This window comes from Dama dama, chromosome 21 (assembly GCF_033118175.1).
Source record: "Dama dama isolate Ldn47 chromosome 21, ASM3311817v1, whole genome shotgun sequence".
NCBI classification, from domain to species: domain Eukaryota; kingdom Metazoa; phylum Chordata; class Mammalia; order Artiodactyla; family Cervidae; genus Dama; species Dama dama.
The window spans coordinates 47732263-47753910 of NC_083701.1; the positions used below are offsets into that span (position 1 = coordinate 47732263).

Consider the following 21648-nt stretch of genomic DNA (forward strand, 5'->3'; position numbering starts at 1 on the left):
GGGTTGCTGCTTTCCAGAAGTGGATCATCTTCTGTCTTCCGAGCAGCATACACATTCTGATGAACAAAGTTTGGAGTCGAAATGATACTTCTCACTGAATCATTTGGCCATGTCTACATGGGTGTTTATAGACCAGGCCCTTCAAATTGTCTATATACACCAAGGATGAATCAATTGTGTGAACACCAAGATGGAATGTTAACTACATGGAAGTTTTCATTTACCATATGGGGGCTTCCCTGGTGGTTTAGCTGGTAAAGAATCTGCCTGCAATGCGGGAGACCTGGGTTCGATCCCTGGGTTGGGAAGATCGTCTGGAGAAGAGAAGGTTATCCACTCCAATATTCTGGCCTGGAGAATTTCATGGACTGTATAGTCCATGGGATCGTAAAGAGTCAGACACAAATGAGCGACTTTCACTCACTTTCACACACTCATAGACACATGCTCATGTACACACACATGCACACATGCTCACACACACTTCCATGGGATTCACGTAACCTTGTGAAATATGATCTCTGTGAGAACCTGGATGTTTGGATCTTTTACCCCAATTAAGTATCACATAAGTGTTTGATAATTTAATATCTGCAAAATTAATAGCTATTGGTAGATTTGATGTATATTAAAATGATTCAATATTTTTATGTTATACAATAAAGGGAAAAAATACTGTTAATGCTTAAAGAGTTTATCTCTACCTCATTTTTATAGTTTTCCTAATGTACACTTATAATTTCTAAAACTATAAATAATCTCTTCCCATCTAAAGAATTCTCAGCTTTCAACTTCATTTTCTATACCCCCACATTTTAATGCCTAGGATTTAGTTAAAGACAATTTAATTCACTATTTTTAGAGCAACATAGAATTATGAATCCAAAGTTAACGATAATGAGGACAATATTTCAGAAGAGGACAAACGTCTTCTCTGATATAGTGCCAAAAATATGCTGCCGAGATGAAGACCACCCTGAAGCTTCAATTGGCACATAATACATCAGACCATATGTATTAAGGGAAAAAAGAACAGAAAGAAAGGAAGAAAAGGCCACATGGAGCATTTGAAACTTGCACTCCATAGTGTGTTTCTAAGTAAAATGTCAAGAGCCTGTTCCAACCTCCAAATTCAATTTAACAGATGTTACTGAATACCTACGATCTGATGGTCTTCTGCCCTCAAGAATCTTACAGTTTAGGGGGTGGTTAGGTCAACAAACAACATCATACGAGTCACCGGGATGAATTACTACCTAGAGAGAAAAGCAAGTCCCATGGAAGCTTACTTCCTGCATTGCTGCTTGTCATTTGGAAGGCTTCAAGCAAAAGGTAGGATCTGAGTTTGATCTTGGAAGAAGAGAAGGTGTTCAACATGGAGAGCTAGCAGGAAAGGGTCTCTCAAAATCCCTTCTACTACCTTCGGGGTAGAAGGTGGCAGTAAGGATGAAACAAGCATTTGAAATGTCAGATGAATCTGGGGAAGGGCTTGATCAGTGGGTCAGGAGAGCATGGAAGAATGAGGCCAGAAAGGTGTTCAGGACTGGATTAGGAGGACATGAATGCCCTCAGCCCCCTGGTGTTATTCCTTTGGCAGTTGGGAGTCCTGGGATTTTTGTCATGAGGAATAAAAAATGCTGAAGGGAGGTGATCTGACCTGCTAGCTCTGCATAATAATGAATAGAGGGTGAGAGAGAAGGAGGAAAATCTCCAAGGGATGTCTTGGGAGAGATAATGATGTTTTAATTAGGGAAGAGTCCATGTGGATGGAAATAAAGGCAGTAAGAGGTACAAAAGCCTTTAGAAAGGGAACAATGGGAAGACTGGCTAACTGATTGGATGTGGGGCCTGTGGGGTGGGTATTGCCAAAGATGTCAAATGTCTGAGGTTTCTGGTCAGGATGACTCATGCCTTTAACAGAGATAGGGTTTGTCTATTTCCTTCCTCCTTCCATATTGTCTCTTGTTCATAGCCTCCTCTTCCTAATTTGTGATATTTGACATGTATCCTACCATTCAGATTCACAAGTCTGAATGTCCAGTGGAATACTACCATCTGATATTTAGGCAAAATTTGGTGTTGGGCTTGTGTATATACAACTTAGAATATTAATTGCACAAAATTGGATGAGTGAATGGGATGAAAAAGTGTTACAGCACTTTTTCTGAGAGCAGAAGTTAGAAATACAGAGAAAATTGGAAAACACCTAGTTTTCAGGGTCAGATAGTGAATCTGGGTTCATTCAGATGTAAACTTCTCTCTGATGTGAGAGAAGGGAAGTGAGTCCAGCTGTTTCCCGCACGGGTGGATTTGGATGGACAGTGCTGAGCTAGCCTATATGACTCTACTTTCAATCCAATGGATAGTAATACAGTTGGACATTCATAAAAACTAATGAAAAAGGAAGAAATGTTATTATTATTCTCAGGCACCCAGGCAGGGATTGTGTGTGTGTCTGTGTGTGTGTGTGTGTTCATGTGCATGTATGCATGCTGTGTATGTGTGTGTGTGTCCACACCTCAGAAATTTGTTTCCTCTTTTAATTAAATAAAGCCCATGTTTGTTGGCTTTTAGGGTGGGCTGCAAGGCCCATCTGTTTAACTAGGCAGTTGCCTGATATTGCAGGGGGAGGACTGGCAAGTCTAAGTGTGAATTTGAAAACCAGATACAGGCTATTTAAAGCTGAATTTATCTTTAATAAATTCACCCAGAGGTGTTCAGAAATAGGTAGTTTGGAAAATGATCATAATTTGCGCAGAAGAGGGTGTTTTTTTTTTTTTTTTTAAAGGTTGAGTGGTGTGTGATTGCAAGAAGAAAAGGAAGTTCACCTTTGATACACACATTGTTGCTTCAGGTCTCAGTCTGAAGGAGGGCCGCCTGTTTCCATAATTGCTTTTGATATGCTGGGAGCAAAATGGTCTTCCATTTCCTATGATATAGTACGGACTTGAGAGCAAATAATACATAAATATTTTCTTGATAGTATGTGGTAAAGCAGTTGGCATTTAGGACCAAGGGTTGTCAATCTTTGAGGTTTCTGAAAGGAATTGCAATTTATGACGTGTTAGAGTAAACAGTTGGATTACATTTCTGAAATACGTGTTCCATCAGGTAAAATCATTGTGATTACAGGCACGGGGACTGTAAGTAAGTTATGTGCTAAAAGGTTGAAAATGTAAGACAAGTATGCTTGTGCGTACCTACTAATCCCTTCTTGCATCTCTGATGAATAAACTACAAGAAAAGGTGGGAAAGGAATGTTTAAAATAAAAAAGTGTATTATGTGATTTTTATAAATAAATAAGCATTAATACAGCTCAGGGAATTGTTTCATCAGTGGTCCAGCCTTGAGAGAAAATTCCAGAATTCAAAGAATTAAGGAAGATCATAAAGAAGTTATTTTAGTTGGAAGTTATTCCTTTTGTTTGCTTTTTAAAATTTCTCTTAATTTCTTCTTTATTTTCTGATGCACCCTTCAAAAAGGAAGGTTGTCATTTTAACATCCAGGCTCCATTGTTCAGAAATGCATTGCATATAAAAGCAAAAGAAGAGAATGGTTTTAAGAGCTTTGCATATGTTTGACAGCAGAAGATAATAAATGTAAATAAATCTTTAATATTTCCCCTAATTCAGTTTGTGCCATGCAAATGTCAGGACTATAAAAACAAATCAACAAACATTTGAAGGAAAACAATATACATAACTTATTTTATATATTAAAAACAACTGTCAAACAATTATGACCTCATGTATTAGCTGGTTGTTTTGAAATATTCCTACTAGAATTAAAAAATGCTAATGCTTCGAGGGCCTTTGAGCTTAAACATATTGTGTCAATCAAGAGCATATGTAATATATCTAAACCATGAGGTAAAAATTTTCTTCATAAATTATTTCATAAATAAATAAGTAATTTGCTTGAAAAGTTTACAAAAAATATTTGTGCTTTTATTAAGTTCTCTACAGATCTTTTGTGGTTAATATAAACGGATTGATACAGACAGCATTTTGATCTGCTATATATTCCAACTCGAAATACTAAAAAGAACATGGAGAGATTCTTCATTTCTCAGGCAAACTTCAACAAAATTGAGTCCGTGAAACTTCATTCATTACATTTTTAAGTGACCATGAATTTGTTGGCTTAGTACCTGAAGTGTAACTTTATCCTTTCAATTAAAGGACATAATTCACCCTCAGACCTTCGGCTTTAACTTTTTATATAATATATAATTTGGGGTACACTTAATGGTCAAATATTTTATTATTACAGGTGGAAAAACACCAGCCATCTCAAGGGTTTTGTGCTTGCAAAAGCGTGTAATTTTATTTTTTTTTAACCAATTTAATCAATGATTGTTTCATGTGAGTAAATTTACACTCTTGACGATTGCCTTAGATTTGAGGGTGACAGAGAGGAAGATCACGTCCCCTTTTAAAATACCATTTAAATCTTGGAGAGCAGAAGGAGATTAGGGACTATTACTTGTGATAGATTGTACTACTTAACTTTGTTGGTAGGATGCTATAGCCTCAGTTTTTATCAGTTCCAAACCAGCCTCAGCAGTTTTAGGTGGTATTAACCCTTCAAATACAAATGGTTTTACTATTTAGATACGTATTTCAAAATTTATTCGATATATTTTTAGTTAGTCATGGCTAAAGAATGTTTCACTCAGATCCTTTTTTTTTTTCCCTGAATAAAAATGCTTCTCACTGTGCCAGTGCATATTTCCATAAAAGTTGGTAAGCTAATTTATGGCTTAAAAAAGAAAATAAAATTCTATATTTAATATATGAATACTTTTTACAGTGGAAATTGGTGGTGGACAGTATTAAATGACTCTAGTGTGGAAATAATGCAGGTGGTCATTAGTAGGTGACTATGAGATTTACTGAAGAGTTTGATATGAATTTTCCCTGAAAGCAAGACCATATATAAATCTCTTTTTCCAAATCCGTTTAAATTGATGATAACACATGAATAACTCCATGCATACGAGATTCATTGTCTTCTCACTGTTCTAGGGATATACTGTTTACTTCACTGTAGAACTGTGTTTTGATTCTTTTACCTGACCAGTTTCTACTGCAAAAGTGCTGTTGTTTATCTGCTCACAAAGAGTGTATGGGACACAATTGTGGAACAGAAGTGTTACAAAATGGATTCATGTTATCTGTCTGACTAGTTGTATTAAGCAGAAATGAAGACCTTACAGAAAAAGAAGTTCTTAAGAGCACGTAATTTTTTAAAATGATTGGTTTTTTCACTTCTGATAATAATATGTTTCGAAAATATGCTCATCTTTTCTCTGAGAAGATGGGAGAATCATTTAGTGAAAAATATTTTGGAGGAAATTACTTCATCTTCAACTCACAGATTCATGAGCCGTACCTCTCTAAAACTCTAATTTTAATCATTTTGTAGTTTGGAGAAGGAAGGATGTTTTTTCTTGTAGCACAAAATTAGCTTAAACTGACTTTCACTAGAGGAAAAACACGCCAAAGTCACCCCACTGAAGAAAATGAAGTCCAAACGGCTAAGAAATGTTTATTTAGTTTTTAGCACCTACTATACTTCAAATCCTGTCTTGGTCTTCTTTTATGCATTGTTGATCTTTAGAAGTTCAAGAAAAGAAAAAAAGAAGAAAAAAAAAAAAAAACCCTCTCTCGATTCAGTAACTTCATGTTGAGAGAATTTTATTTAACAATGAGAGTATCTGAAGATGTGAATTGGTAAAAAGAATGTCATGCTTAATTCGGAATCCCTTATCTGCTACTAAAACCCCAAAGAGCAGCAGGTATTAATCTTGCTGCATTTGAATAATGTCCCCATTTTATCTATTTTGTCGTACCCCCTTTAAGCACCCATTGAGCTTGCTAGCTTCTCTCCGGCTCAGAAAACCATAGCAACCTCAGTCCGCACTTCTCCAACTCAGGATAGAGTTCAAGTTGTTCCCCTCCAAGCCCTCTGGCCATCATATGCAAGGGAAACCCTGAGCACCGGCTAGGTGTCCTAAGACTGGCACGTCCTAGGGAAAGGGCGGGGGAGGGGCCACACACACACGCGCGATCCTCCGCTGTTTAATTGGGAGCGAGAAGGGAAAGTAGCAACCGAAAAGGTAAACACTTTTAGAGTTCTTTTGATTGTTCAGGAGAGCATCTTCGAGTGTTTGGGGACCATCGGTTGGGCTGCCCTGCACCGGCCCCCACCCGCCCCCCCACCCCCGCCACTCCCCAAGGTAGGTCCTTGTCTTTATCACATTATCCCTAAAGCTTGCGGATTTTTCCTCCTTTTCCAGCCCGCACGTTCCCACCCGGGGGGTGGGGGAGGAGGAGGGGGGAGAGGCGGGGCGGGAAGGTAGCCGGGTCCCTGCACCGCGCAGCTCTCATTCGCCGCGCTCCGACTCGGGCGAAGTTCTCGCGCAGCCGGCTGGTCGCGGCCGGGGCCGGTCCGGGCGGGCGGGCGGCGGCGGCGGCGGCGGGTGCTCGGAGCCGGGCGGGGCGGCGGCGGCGGCGGCGGCGGCGGCGCGGGGACGCGCGCTGTCTCTTTAAGGGAGCTTGGTCTGGGGTGGCGCTTTCCTCCGCGAAGGCTCCTTTGATATTAATAGTGTTGGTGTCTTGAAACTGACGTAATGCGCGGAGACTGAGGTCCTGACAAGCGATAACATTTCTGATAAAGACCCGATCTCACTGCAATCTCAAGCGTCCTCTTTTTTGGTGCTGCTCCTGTCTCCAGACCTCGCGTCCTCTCCATCGCTCTCTCGCCTATTTTTTTTTTTTTTTTAAACAAAAAACAACACCCCCCCCTCCCCTCTCCCACCCGGCACCGGGCACATCCTTGCTCTATTTCCTTTCTCTTTCTCTCTCTCTCTCTTTTTTTTATAAGGGGGGGGGAGGGAAGGGAAAGGGGGGGAGGCAGGAAAGACCTTTTCTCCCCCCCCCTCCAATAATCCAAGATCAACTCTGCAAACAACGAAGACGGTTCATGGCTCTGGCCGCCGCGCCACCATCTTTCGGGCTGCCGAGGGTGTTCTTGACGATTAATCAACAGGTAAGGAGGGGAGGCCCGGGCGGGCCGCGGGGCCGGGGGCCGCGGGGGGCTCGGGGGGGCGCTGGAGCCCCTCTGCCGGGCCCGCGGAGCCGCGACGCGAGTGCTGCGCCCGCGCGTGTGTGCGCAAAACGTGGGCGATCGCGAGCGGGGAGCCCTGGGAATTAAAAGTGACTTTCTTTGGAAAAAAAAAAAAAAAAAAAAGAGCAGAGGGAGAGTGTGCAGAAAGCCAAGAGCAGGCTTCTCGGGTTTCACATGCATTTTCTTTCTTCCTTTTTTGCGCGTGTGATTTCTTTCTTTCTTTCTTTCTTCCCTTCTGCTCTCCACCCCCCCCCCCCCCCCTTTTGGTGGGTCTGAGGCATCTGAGTCTTAGAAACGACAGACTTCAAACTGCAGTAGCTCTTGGAGTCAGGAGGGTCAAGTTCAGCCGCCGGGGAGGAGGAAAAACAAATCCCCATTTGCCAAAAAAAGAAGTTTCAGGCCGGTGCCCCCTCCCCCTCGCAGCCCCACTCCCCCCTCGCTGTCTCTGGCTGATTTTAATTCTCTCCTACCGGGCGCAGCGGAGGAGCTGGGGGTGGTTGGACCCGAGGGGCCGCCGCCACCGCAAGTTTTCTGGGGCTCCTGACAAGCGGGGAGCAGGTTAGGCACCGGCATGCAGAGTAGTAAGTTGGGAGAACTCGGGAGGGTCGGGAGGGTCTCGGAGAGGGGCCTTCGTGTGGTCCCCCGAAGTGGGAAAACAGCCCAGGACTGGCGCTGGCTTTGAAGAGTTTGCAAAGCCAGGCTTCAAACTTTTTTTTCCCTTAAAGGCCCAGCTGGGCTGGAGGTGGAGGGCGTCGCATCCCTCGGCGCCCCCGCCCCTGCGCGGCTCAGGGCAGCCGGGCCGAGGGGTCTGTGCCCTGTCCGGGCCATGTGGCAGGCCTCGCCGCCGGGCGCTTCCGTAGGGGCCGAGGAAGGGGCAGACTTCCTCTGCGGTGCGGATGATGCGCCCTGGGTCGCGGGTCAGCGGACACTGGCCGGTGATGAAATGCCTGACAGCGGTGGGACATCCAGGCAGCCGGGCGCTTCGCCTTCTGTTCAGTTCCTGTTTGGGTTCTAGAGAGACCCATCTTTGAAAGGCCAAGGCAAACACCGCTGTCCCTTCAAATAACTCCAGGATTATGGGACCCCATGAATAATTTGAGGGTGAGGCGGCGGTGGGAGCCTTTTGAAGTGCAAAGCTGTTTTTGTGGCTGGGAAAGCTTTTTTTTTTTTTTTTGTTAGTACCTGTGTGAGCTGGTGGTGTTTCCCCCTTTTCCCCAGGGAAGTCAGTGACTGTTTTATGGCCCTAAGACTCTAAAGCAATTTAAGTTAGAGGGCTAGAGGGACTGGTGGGTTTCAGAGGGAAATCCTGGACGTAATATTAGATGTTAGGTCTCGCTTTACTTCCTCATATCTTTTTAGGCCTCAGAATTGAGACTTTGAAATTTTTTTGAGTGAGAGCGATGGAGCTTAATGATATATCAAAATTATAGGAGCGTATTCATCCTTATCCTATTTTGGAAAATCACGGCTAGAGTTTTAAGTGAGGTAAGTGAAGTGAGATGCTTAGCGGAGACGTTCAAATCGCAGACCAGTTAGGCCGATTCATTGAACTTTTGGAGATTCATTGAACTTTTCGTAAACTCACCAGGTGAACGGGAAAGGGGCTGAGAGCGACAAAGTACAAAAGGAAAATACAGATAGGGCCCAAGACAGAATTACCCCAAAATGCTTACTCTAGGCCTGGTCGTTGGCTGAAAATGTGATTGTCCAAAGGAAAAATAAACTAGGAAGCTTCCAACCACTTTTTCGAGTTTTCCAGCTCTTAGGTTAAAACCTATGGATCTTGGCTGGCATCATGTTACTTTTCCTGCTGGTTTTAGGAAAAGTTGATCATTTAGAAAAGCCTGCCAGAGTTAAAAATGCAAGGGGCAGCGAAGAAAAAGTCATGCCGGCGGCCAGTTCTTGACGTGGACAAAATGAGAATGAAAGTTCCTGAGCTCACTGTTGTCAAGTTTCTGACATGCTCCTCATTTGCTTAGACCGCTTTCTCAGATATTCCACCGGTTAATGTATAAAAGCTAACTAGCTCTAAAACGGTGTGGGCTTTTTTTCTTTCCCTTAGTATGCCAGGGTTGTGAATAAATACAGGGTTTGTATGGGAAGATGAAGCGTTTCCTGTAAGTTGTGATGCTGACAGGACAGTCTGGAAATGATACCAACATTTGGAGGACTTTTTTTTTACCTTTAAGTGAAAGTTTATTAATGACGTGCTTAATCTTAACAAGTCAAACATATGGGCCTTAGAGCTTCTCTGTCCTTAGATTTCATAACTTCCTTTTAAAGCTATACCCTTGAATGGAAACATCTCTAGATCCAGTTGTATACCGGGCCACCAGCGTGCTAAAGTTTGATGACGATTTCTGGATATTAGTAATGTGAAAATAAAACTCCTGAAGGGGAAAGAGAGTTTTAGTGCCAACACTCAGACTTGATTTCTCTAAACGTGAGGCATTCCTGGTCTTTATTAATACTCTCTTGGCAAAGTATTCCTTACCATCGGCAAGCTGATGTTTATGGCTTCCTGATCTATCTGTTATATGTTAGGATATGTGTGTGCAGAATGCTTTTCCACACGTAGTAACGAAGTCGGACACTCTCCCAATAAACGGTGAAACATAGCAAGTTCCTCACAAAAAAGTTAGTCACTCTTTTGAATTTTAGACACTGCGAGGGTCTTTGCTGCTTTTTAGATTTGGTCCTTTGTCTCTTAAAGGTAACATTAAAAGAAGAAGAGTGTCATCGTGGCTGGGAAGTCTGGCTTGATTTTAGAGCTCAGTGTTTTGAAGAGTAAGATTTTAAAGGGTTTTATAACATCTTCTTCATACTTGCTTAAAAATAGGTTAGAATCCATATGAGAGTGCTAGTCATAAGTGAGTTACACATGGCCCTACCGTATTTTCAGTATTATTTTTACTTTTCTTTTAAGTCACGTATCACTCCTGAGTTTACTCTCATTTCCACAGGGTAGGTCTCGCTACACACAAGGAAATCTTCATTCATAAGGAAAACCTTCAAAGCAGGGAAGTGAATGCATCTGTGGAAAAGCTGCTTTTTAAGATTCTAGTATTTCAGTGATGTTTCTATTATTGTTATTATTATTTTTGGTGTGTGTGTGTGTGTGTGTCTTGTGGAGAGAGTGAGCCAGGGAGAAGAAATGCAGAAGAAATATAATTTACAATTTATGATCTGTACATTTGTGTTAAATACCACAGGGTGGTAAGTTTTAATAAACTCTTGTCTTACCTTCTTTTTTGAAGTAAATAAACATTACTGAAAGTTTTCAGAGGGCTTGCAGCAGATTGTTTTTGAGCTGAAACTTTACTTTGAATTTGAAATTAACACAGATATAGATAACCACCCTTTGAATGTTTCTTATAATACATATGTGTAAGACTTTTTCCCCTTCAGTATCCCTTTGATAACAATAATATAACAGTACTATGCTATTGTGTGTACCAGACTTTAAGAAACTTAGAGGCAGGTGTTTATAATTGATTTAAAGGGAAAATGATTATTTTTGTAATAAGTGATGCACTGAAAATGACTGGTACACATTAAAACATATTCTCATTAAGATAGTCTCTGTGTGTAAAATGCAGCTATTCATTCAACAGGCTGACAACTTTCCACTTGGTATTTGCCTTTGCTTAATTTAGTTTCCTCAGGACAGTCAGTGTGGTAGTTTGCATCTGTTTTTGGCAGGCACAGAAAACTGTAAACTCAGACAGTCCTGTCCCAAATATTGCAGCTCACAAGTTACAATCAATTTGATAAAAACAGGCAAGTTTTATGGACTTGCTTTTCTGTTGTTCATCCTTGGTCAAGCTTCCAGGTAACAGAGGTTTCTTTCTCTTCCCCTCTTTTGCTGGTTTTCAGTACTAACAGCCTTGATAACTAATTCTGAGTCTTGTTTACTCATTTAGCTTCCTTATTTATTGCTGATTGAAATTTAGGGAAATTAATGACGGCATGTCTAGACTTGGTTTTACTTTGTCTATCTACATGATAACTGTGTTCATCTTTTGATCCCACCATAGACAAAGAAGTGAATTCTTTGTTACTAGTCTAGTTATGATTTATGGAACTGGAAGGTCCCCCTTAGATAAAATAAGAAGAAATTCTTACAGCCTTTATCAAGTAGAAATTTAGTCTGATTCTCTCATCACAGATAGAGAATACTAATGCACTTTGCAATTTTTACGTTGAAAAAATCGAGGAGACTTTTTTTATATTTATCAAAATTATTTATCTCCTAAAAACTTTAACCAATAGGTTAAAGGAAATATTTTAAAATACCAAGTGGTGTTTTATATACTGTACAGTAGCAAAGAGTTTTGCAGAGGGAATAGCCCTTTTAAAAATTTATCCTCCGGTGTTAGTAGGTTTTAGGCCGTTTATTTGTATAGGATATTCTATCACTTACATATGACCTTTATAAATAATGCCTTTAATTTTGCTATTATGGTCACCTTTAGAGTTGTCCCATCACTCAATGGTTCTCAGGTTCCTGAAAACCGAATTCGTTGGCCTTTGATTTGGTTCTCTGATGGGTATAATAATGTAGAACTTGGTTTAGGTTAGAAAGAGAGCATTGGATTTAAGGAAACCCCTTTGCTGAATTTGCAAAAGGATCTGTGGATGAAAATGATTTGAATTGTTAAGAGTTAGTTAGATGAATAAGCCTAGATGGTCACTGCAGCTGCAGTAGCTGTTATTGGAGCAATGTCTACTTTTTATCGTTAAACTTTTTTTTTCTTTTCCCTAAGAGCACAAATCCAGGTAGCAAAAATGAAGATAAAATTATCTATGTCCTTCACATTTGAAGCATCAGTGGAAATCATTTTCTGACTCAAAGCTATGATTGAAATGCAAGTAGCATCGAAATACCCCAAAGAAAGACATGAAAGATAACGCTTTCCGTTGCTAAGTACATTTCATTAAAAATGAGAAAGAAAAACTTTTAATTTTTAAAATGTTTCTAGCTCTTTAAAAACCTGCAGTAAATACTTTACAAGTGGCTAGACACCTTCCCTGGTGGTTTAGTTTATACAAGCAGGAAACTTTCTCTCCTACTCTTTCTCTCTCTCTTTCTTGTTTTCTTTAAACCAACTGACGTAATGCCAAACTTTGCTTTAAAAGAACAGACAGAAGTAATTGGTAGCTTTTAACTTTTAATAATGTTCTGGATTGGTTTTAGTGGCCAAAATGCCATTTAAAAAAAAAAAAAAGTTCAAGTAAGAACGGGCTTGTGGCCTGAGGAAGAAAGGCTCTGTTGATGCAGTTATTTTTATTCTGTTTTTCAATCTGTTATTAAAAATCTTTCCTGCTGAGCCCTGTTGGATTTCTCCAATTGCTCTCTGTGATGGATGGTGCATTTCAGGTTACCGTAACTTAAACAGTTTTTGGGTTTGGGGGAGAGTGGGTATTTGTATTGCGTTATTTCTTATGGGGGGGGGGGAGTAAAACATTTGTTTTTGTTTCATTTGCGATGAATTAATTAAGATTATCAATGGCGACAGGTCAATGAATATGTTTATGTAAAGAATGCTACACCTGTTAGCAAGAGTTTGAAATGTGGAAGTTTCATTCTGACATTAATCATTTTTATGTGCAGTGGAAGGAAAATAGATGAAACTTTACAAAAATATATTTTTAGATTGAAAGCGTTAATTTTAAGGGTCAGTTTGTGTGGGCGGCTCTTTTTTTTCTCACAATTTTAGGGGATAATTTTTAACCCTGTTATCACACAGTGTTTTTAGTTTCTTTTCTTTTTTTTTTCTTATAAAATAGTCATTTTCTCTCTTCTTGGTTTGTACAGGCAAATAGAACTTTCTCCAGTTTAGAGATATATTGGTGGTGTTGGTTGACATCAGGGCAACTTCAGAAGCTAGCAAGTAGGAGAATCTTTTCAGAGGGCAAAAAGATTTGTACCAGTTTTTCCTTCCTTGGAGAGACACTGCACCCAGAAATGAGGCCCTCTGCCCTATTTGGGGGGCCAGAAGTATCAAAATTTCTGATAGGGATTGTTCGTAAGGTTCAAATCGTAATCGTTACTTGTGTTGGTTTAAATCTTATAGTTACTTGTCTTGGATTTTGCTTTTAACCCTAAATTTGTGCTGAGGTTCTATTTTCCCCTTTTTACACAGAGTGTGTTTCAGAAATAATGCATACTGAAAATTAGCTATCTCGCAGATACCTTAAAATGTCTTTTAAGGCATTTGTAATTACCATTAAAAGCATCCCGTATATTCAGGGAAGTGAAAAGAGTTCCCTGCATGAAAATTTGACGGTTTTGATTTACCTTAACGTTTTTCTCAGTTTTTCTTATAACTATAGACTTCAGTTCAGATCAGAAACATTCTGTCTCTGCTAACCACTCCTTACCATAAGGATGTGTCAGGAAAAACCGTAGGAACTTAAACTATAACTTGTTCACATCAGCAGAGCAGAAGTATCTTAACATGAATCTTGATTTGTTTTATTTTTTTACAGAGTTTTCAAATATATATCTGTCATTACGGTTTTGTTGATTGAATATTGGTTTATTACTGCAAAACTGAGGTAACAGTAATAAAGTTTTGCAAGAAGGGAAAAAAAGGCAAAGGGAGGTATTTAGTGCTGCAGTCCTTTAATATCAGTAGTTTTGTTTACTGTTGAGTGGTGGGGAGGGGTTGGAGAGGCTTTGTGGAAGATGATACCAAAAAAAAAAAAAAAAATACATCAATTGCGCATATGATCCCCTCCCCTTAAGCTTTACTTAAACAATATGTTTCGGTTTTGCCTCAAACCATTCCGCACCACTTCTCCAAGAATCCACCACTATCTTGGTTCCTGAGCGATTAAGGATGCCACTTTCTGTTATATAATGAACTGCAGTATTGTTTGAACAAAGGTAACATATTTTAATTTGTGTAATACTTTGGTTATTAGCAGCAGTATGTCTGTAATGTGAGAGGAAATCTAGCACTATGAATACTTGAAAATGCTTGGAGTATCAGGGTAAGTTTCAATTACTGCTGATCCGTGCGGATGCTCTTGCAGGTATGTTTTGTGTATGTAGTATATGTGCATGGGTAATACTAAGATACACCTTGATGGTGGAGTCCACTTTGCTAAACAATTAACTCTACACTTGAAACCATGAATCTTTTAAGGCATGACCTACTTTATAAAGTCTCGAAGTTTGAAATTGAGTGGAGTTTAAACATAATAAAGCCATCATGATCACAGTACTTATACCTACACTGAATTTACTTAGGAATTTAAGAAATGACAAAAAAAAAACCCTTATACAAAAATGCCATCTTTCGGTGTATTTGAAGAAATAGTTCTGCAGATAATTTTTTTTTTTTTTAAGTCCCAAATTTCTGTTGAGAGGAGCAGTTAAGTGACAGTGCTGTTCCTGAATATATCTTTTTATGGAATAGCACTTTATAGTTTACAATTCTGTCATCTTAAAACGTTATGTAGAAATAATATGGAACATGTAAAGACTTCGTACTATGATCCAATGCGTTTTTCCCTAGGGTGATGGATTCCGTGCGTCACCCAAATGTGATGCTATTTGCCAGGCTTGTAATACTGGTTTTGAGGGTTGCTGTATGTCCTATTTCATCAAGCAACACAATACAACAACTTCGGTATCTAGGTAATGGGACACAGTCAAAATAAGTTCTGTAAAATGTTCTAAATACTTTTAAGTAAGTCAGAAGTTGACTTATATATTCACTTTATTTAATGCAAATAAATAAATGACTCAGACCATCAGCTATTTAAGGCTTCTGTAATAGTATTAGAGGGAAATACACAAGGGTCCATACTTTATTTTCTGATTTTTTTTCCCTTTTATTTGATAGAAGCATGATTCTCCTATTTGCATTTATAATTGCTTTATCTGTTAATTATTTGTATTCATGATAGTGAGTAGTGTAGAATTATAAAGAATAATAAACATTTGTATTACATGTTTGTGTCCTGAGCTTTAAAAAAAGCATTAATATTTTATTATTAAATTGAGTATTATCAGTATAGGATCATAGATACACCACAAATGCTATTTAGACATTGAGTATATTTTTGCTGTAGAAAAAAAGAAATGAAAAAAAATTTTTATTTCAGAGTTTTTTTCACTTGAATTTGGACAGAATTTATGAAAATTACAAACCAGCAAACACTTTTACTATAATGTGTGTTTCTTGAGTAGATTCTACAGTATGGCTTTCAGTCAATCTTGTGAATCTCTAGTTCTGTTTCTCTGTATAGAAGCATGTATTATATCTGAGATCAGATACATCTATAAATAGTGTAAATATAGACGGCAGAAGTTAGTTTGTGGAATCTAATTTCTCTATTACATGATACACTTCATGTGCAAAGGGACCAAGCATTACTAATCTACTTCAGCTTTTTTTTTTCTGTAAGCTTTGCACAAGTTCAGGGTATGATTTTGTGACTTCACATTCACTTCGTGCGAGCATACATGCACACGCACATGCACATAGCTATATTCTCACTCGTATAGAATGTTTTTGCATTACAGGCACCGAATGGAATTTTAACATATTACATATTTTTTGAAATGACTTTAGTCTTTGTAATATCCACTTTAATTACCTAATGCATCCCAACACCTATTTGAGGGTTTATTTAATTAAGATTTTGGTTTTGAACTGGGGGTAAGATTGGCAAGACAAATTAAAACGAACTTCTACATGTGACTTCTTTGTCATGTCAGTATTCACATATCCTTAGCTATTAAAGATGTAGAAATAAACATGTCAGCCTGTTTTATCTCTCAATATTATAATACTAAGAATTTCCGAACATACAAACATTCCTAAAAGAGATTTTGGCATTTGTTTCTGCTTTACTTTGACACCATGAAATATTTTTGAGAAGAGAATCTAGGTCGTTTTAATTTTTTAAAATACCATTCAACTGATGGAAATTAAGACTGGTGATATTTATATACACACACACATATATATATAACTTCTAATCAGGGCTTATGTTATTAAATGTTCTCTATACATTTAAGTCTGATTATTGAACGATTAATAGTTATTTACCAGTTGTTTATAGATATACCCTTGAGACTGTTTAAAATTGTGTATTTTTATATATTTAGCTGCTACATTTTATGTTAATTAAATTATAAATTGAAAAACACAAATGATTATGTCTCATACTGTTTTTAACTTACTATTGGAAGTACAGTGTATTTTTTAAAAAAGATTATTGCAAATTTGACTCCTCAGTTTTGCAAACTTAGGTACGTTTTAGAAGCTAACTTTAGGTATAAGTGGCCAGTGTAAGCAATTACACATTTAAGTAATTATGGGTTAATATGAAACCTCATTTTCTGTAATTTATAAGCAGATAGTAAGGAGATGTTTCTCTTTTGCGTTTAGAACGAATTTGCTTTACATTCATTGGATGCAAGATGTAGTAAATTAAGAAACTTGATGTCATCTAAACCTCAATTACAATAAACTGTTTATTTTACTCTCTGTCCCATCAGTGTTTATTCTACTTTGAAATGTCCCGTTCTTAAAGACAATTTATGTTGTTGAAAGAGTGCCCTCATTATTTACATTTTACTTTTTCTTTGTACTTTGATAAGCTTTAAGTAAGAAAGCTGTCACTCAAGATTTCAAGTCAGTAGTAAAAAGCATAAAGTACACATTTTATGTGTAAATGTTTGTGCATGATCTTGCATGTTCACTTTGTCAGGCATTTAACTCTTTACCGTTCCACATATTTGTGTACACCCCGACACACCTGTCCTGTACTTGTTACTCCTGTAGCATAGTTCAGTATATCATCATTAACGTTTACTTAGGTGGGTACATGCTCGTCTCACTCCCTGAATAATTCCACTGGCAGTGGTAAAAATTAAGAAGTGAGACCAACGATGATTAGAAATGGAAAGCAGAGTGGTAGATACTGGTGTAAGCAGATGTCCCTTCTTTTTGTTTTTCCCATTTTCGGTTCCTATTTAGAACGATTTGTAAGTATGTATATCTGAACAGAAGGGGGACTTGGATACTGCACAAGACCATTATAACATAAGGAACTGTTGCTGTGTATGGCTTTACTTATTTATATGTTTTTGACATGGAAAACTCTGACCTCGTTGCCTGTGGTACTTGGGAAAGTTAGATCAAGCCCACTGGGGTCCCACTCATCAGTTCGGGCTTTCCTGACATAAAGCATCCTCTAGCTTCTGTTGTGCTACTGTGCTGCTTCCCTTCAGGAGTGGAGGCCCAGTAAGTTAATTTGGCATTTGAAAGCAGAACTAGAAATTTTTCCTTTTTGAAAATCCTCTGGATGGTTTTCAGAGGAGTAAGCAGAGATCACGGGCAGCGTGATGTTGTTCATCTCAGGTTGCTGAAGAAAATTATGCTGAGAGCAAGCATGCTTCCTCTGAATTTTTCTGCTGTGGTTTATTACTATTTTTTTTTTGTTGTTGTTGTTGTTTGTTTTTTTCCTCTTTGGGATCAAATATTTCAGGTTTTGGAGGAATAAAGATTTCTCCTTTCAGTGAAAAAATGAGCCAATTCTAGGGTTTTTGCTTCCATTCTTTATAATATTTATATTTTGGGGAGGGAGCTGCATAAAAAAGAGAAGCTTATATACTGTAAACTAATAATTTGATTTTCTTGTTTGCTCTTGAGCAGGCCTTTGCCATTCCATTTCTATGAGGAAATACATCCAATGAAATTAAATAAAGTTTTGGTGTAATTTTTCAACAATTGTAAGCACCAACAGTTACATATTTCTGGCAAAAAAAATAAGGCAATTTTAGTTACTCAGTGCTTCCACCCAACTCTGTATTCCAAGTTTATAAATATGAATTTGATCGTTTGATCATGGATGATGCTTGAAATGAATGTATCTTGATTCAGGGAAGAGAGTACTTAAATTATGCTCACCATCAATATGCTTTAGATTTGCAAGAAATAGAATGCCAAGCATCATGCTTTCAGCCCTTTGAGATCTTTAGTAAAGAGTTTTACTTGTTTATGGTAGCTTATATTCAATAACATCATGCATAGACTGTTTAACATATTTGTGCCTTGAGCTGTAGTGAAGTTCAATAAATGACTGTATTTCCATCAGGGTTTGGGGAGTAATGAAGTGTTAGTAGCCATCTACTAAAAATGGTTCTGAGATTTGGAATTTGTAACTGATTTTTAGGAACCATGGCATAAATATAATAATAGGTAGAAATATTCAGTGATCACCTTTTATAAAGTTAGTTCTGTCTTTCGTGTCTAGGAAAATAGAGCAGTGAATATTTGCTTTCTGTATGTTTTGTCTCCAAGCAGAGGAAACTGACAGTTTTATGTTTTAAGTGCTGAAAGTTGTTCTTGGCTATGCAGCCCCTGAGTTAATCACTGAGATGTTAACTTGATTTTTTTTTGTCTTCAAAAAGTTTTCAAATTTTAAAACGAAATATGCTTCCATTATTTTCAAATTGACATCCTGCATTCTGGATTGGTTTTTAGAGAAATATTTTCCAAATTCTCTTGGATTGCGTGTAAGTTTGAAATATTGAGTTTTGTTTTTTTAACCAGAAAGGAGAGGAAATACTTTATCTTTTAGAGTTTTCTACTTATAGAACCCTTTTTATCTCCCATAAAGTGCAAATTAAATTTGCATTCATTTTTTATTCTTGTATGTGTGTGTTATCTTTTCAGAAACTTATTCTGAGGGCATCAGAAATAGAGCTTCCCTGCCACACCTTCCTGTGATAAGATATTTTGGTCATTTCTAAGGAGTCGCTATGCAGAAATCCTTTCTTATGTCATTTGCACGCATATATTTTTACTTCAAACAGGAGTGGTATCCGAAAATCATATATTTATTCTTTGAGGTTAGTTGCCAAAATTATGAACCGTGTAAAATAACATGATATTTAGTTGTTTCTCAGATGTATCTTTAGGCAATTTGTATCAAAAATTTTGGTTGAAGGAGAAAGAAAAAAAAATATTTAAACAACTTTGAAATAGCGTTAAGGTAGTCCTACAGAATTTTCCAAAATTCATAAGAGAATGTGAAATATTTTCAAATGCACAGATTTAAAATTCAACTGTGTATACAGTGAAGACTTTAACCTGATGTATTTTACTGTAAAAATGTTTTAGTATAAAGAAAAATGTCTCTGGTGTTGCCTGTATTTTGTTTATTTATTTATTTTTGCAGACTGCTTTGCTTAAAATGATTGGCATCCTTAAATTATAGTTTTGTGTAAACCAAATAAGGCTGCTACCCTAAAGAAGCAGCGGCTTTGCACATTCATCTTAAAGACTATTTTGAAATACTTTCATTTGGAGCAAGTGCATCAAGCCCTAAGAAATAAATACCAAATTGCAAACTAGTAACCAGAACACATCACCCGACTATTCCCTGAATGTGGAATTGACTCTCAGAAAGTAACATTATTTCCATTCCGGTCCCGTGTGTTAACAGTATTTTGGTGTCTCCACTGGTAGAGATGTGGACGGTTCAACTAACCACCTTCTTGTTTTGGTTCCCGTGATGTCAGGCGAACGTTTTTCCAAAACTTTTGGTCTGGTGTAATCAAAACCTGTTGTGAAATTAGGCTAATATGATGATTTCAGATCATGTTTAATGTGTTATTTTGAAAAAGATACTTAAAAAAAATTACCTATTTGGAGTATGGTGAAAGATCCTGGACAGTGTTTTTAGATTTAATTCAAAGCCTTGAGCTATAGATCAAGGACAAAATCCCACAATACTTCTTCTTTTCCTAATGTAGGAGAAAATGGGGCTTTTTTTTTTTTGCATAAACACTTTTATAGAAATAGCTGGTCAACTTTATTTTGACAAAAGATGATTGTATAAAATTGGAGCAAACTTTGTGAGCCCGACAGTATGTGTGCATTTTTGTTTATTATGTTCCATCGATAAAACCATGTACACAAGGAAACTAAGAGAATAAATTTCATCTCCTATCTGAGGTTAGATGTAGAGTGAAGTGCTTAGTCAGAGAATTTTCTTAGGTCGGTGCCCCTGTCTCCTTGACTGGTGGATACATTTCATCATGTGCACGAGTGTATGATGTTGCATACATGTGCACTGGTGGATCTACTCTTGAGAGTCTTTTAAAATTTTTGGTTGAGGAAAAGTGGACCCTGGCCAATGAAACATTTCTTTCTTTAATGGCTGGATTTTCCTTGAATGGTCTGTCTTATATCTAATGCTCAAGTTTAAATTTTGTTTCTTTTTCTTTAATTCAGGTATTGGTCAGAGTGACCATTTGGTCCTGTTTTGTGATAGAAGGGACATGGGATTTATCCATTCTAACATACTCATTTTACAATTGAGAAAACTGACAATCAAGTGGATTTTCCATGGTTACATGGCTAGTTAAATAAAAGACTAAACTAGAATTGGCATCTGATTACCATCCTCATTTATACCTAGCACACTAGACAATTTTGATATTTGTTGAGGAAACCTGCCTAATATTTGCTATGCATTCATCTTTATTTTTCCTTTTGTGATGGGTGGGAGAATAGAATATCACATTAATGTGCATCGGGAAATTGATGATCATATAATAAATTAGTATATTCCATATTGACGCTTCCTTAGTGGCTCAGTGGTAAAGAATCCACCTTCTGGTGCAGGAGACACAGATTTGATCCATGGGTCTGGAAGATCCCCTGGAGAAGGAAGTGGTAACCCCTTTTAGTATTCTTGTCTGGGATATTCCATGGATAGAGGAACCTGGTGGGCTGTAGACCATGGGAGTTGCAAAAGAGTCCGACATGACAGCGAGTGAATGACAGCAACATATTCTATATTATTTCTCTATTAATATCTATGAAGATATGAGAATCAAATATTTAGTCTAGAAGTTACTGTGAAAGGTTAAAATGTTACTGCAGAAAATCTAGGGTTAATGTTTCTTTCAAACTCCTGACAAGAGATGTTTCTTTGTGTTCATGTATAAAAAACCCAGTTGGTACTGAAGGTTTGGTTATGAATTGATCATTAACAAGAACATACTTTGTATTATTATTCTCCCCTTAACTTAAAATACCTCCAACATTTATCTGTTTTGAGACCGTTTTTTAAAAAAGCAACCCATTGGAATTAAGGATTTTTTTTATCTTCTAAGAAACTGGGAGACTGGACATTTCTTTATTTGTAACACCCACAAACCCCTTGGCAGGTTGAAAACTACAGAAACATCTGTGAGATTAGGCCTGAAATGTGCAATTAGTTATTAAAACGTGGTTGAGAAACAATTTGTGGCATTTTACATAAACTTCTCAGCATTTATGAAAACAAATTAACAAAAGAATAATGAAGGAATCTCATTTATTTTAAATGCTTTTCTTATTAATCCTGTCTTTTGAGTGATAAATTTCAGCCTACATGTAGGGAAAGTGAAATATTTTAAAATATAAATTTAATTTATATTTTTAGGCATTTTTTAACATTCCATTTTAATCTATGACCCCACTCAATATGGATGCAGT

At 37.7% G+C, this 21648-nt stretch overlaps 1 protein-coding gene across 7 annotated transcripts in view; it reads left to right on the forward strand.

Moving 5' to 3' along the window:
• Positions 1 to 6595: 6595 nt before the first annotated feature.
• The window catches only part of TRPS1 (transcriptional repressor GATA binding 1), a 264861-nt gene continuing 249808 nt past the window's right edge, over positions 6596 to 21648 (forward strand). For 3 of the 7 annotated variants that reach the window (XM_061123577.1, XM_061123582.1, XM_061123583.1), the window contains exon 1: positions 6596 to 7054. The gene's annotated coding sequence lies outside the window, so the exon portion shown is untranslated. Of the gene's footprint in view, positions 7055 to 7619; positions 7714 to 8213; positions 8234 to 8302; positions 8618 to 21648 lie in introns of those variants that run through there. The other 4 variants (XM_061123578.1, XM_061123584.1, XM_061123579.1 and 1 more) reach the window with 3 other exon arrangements.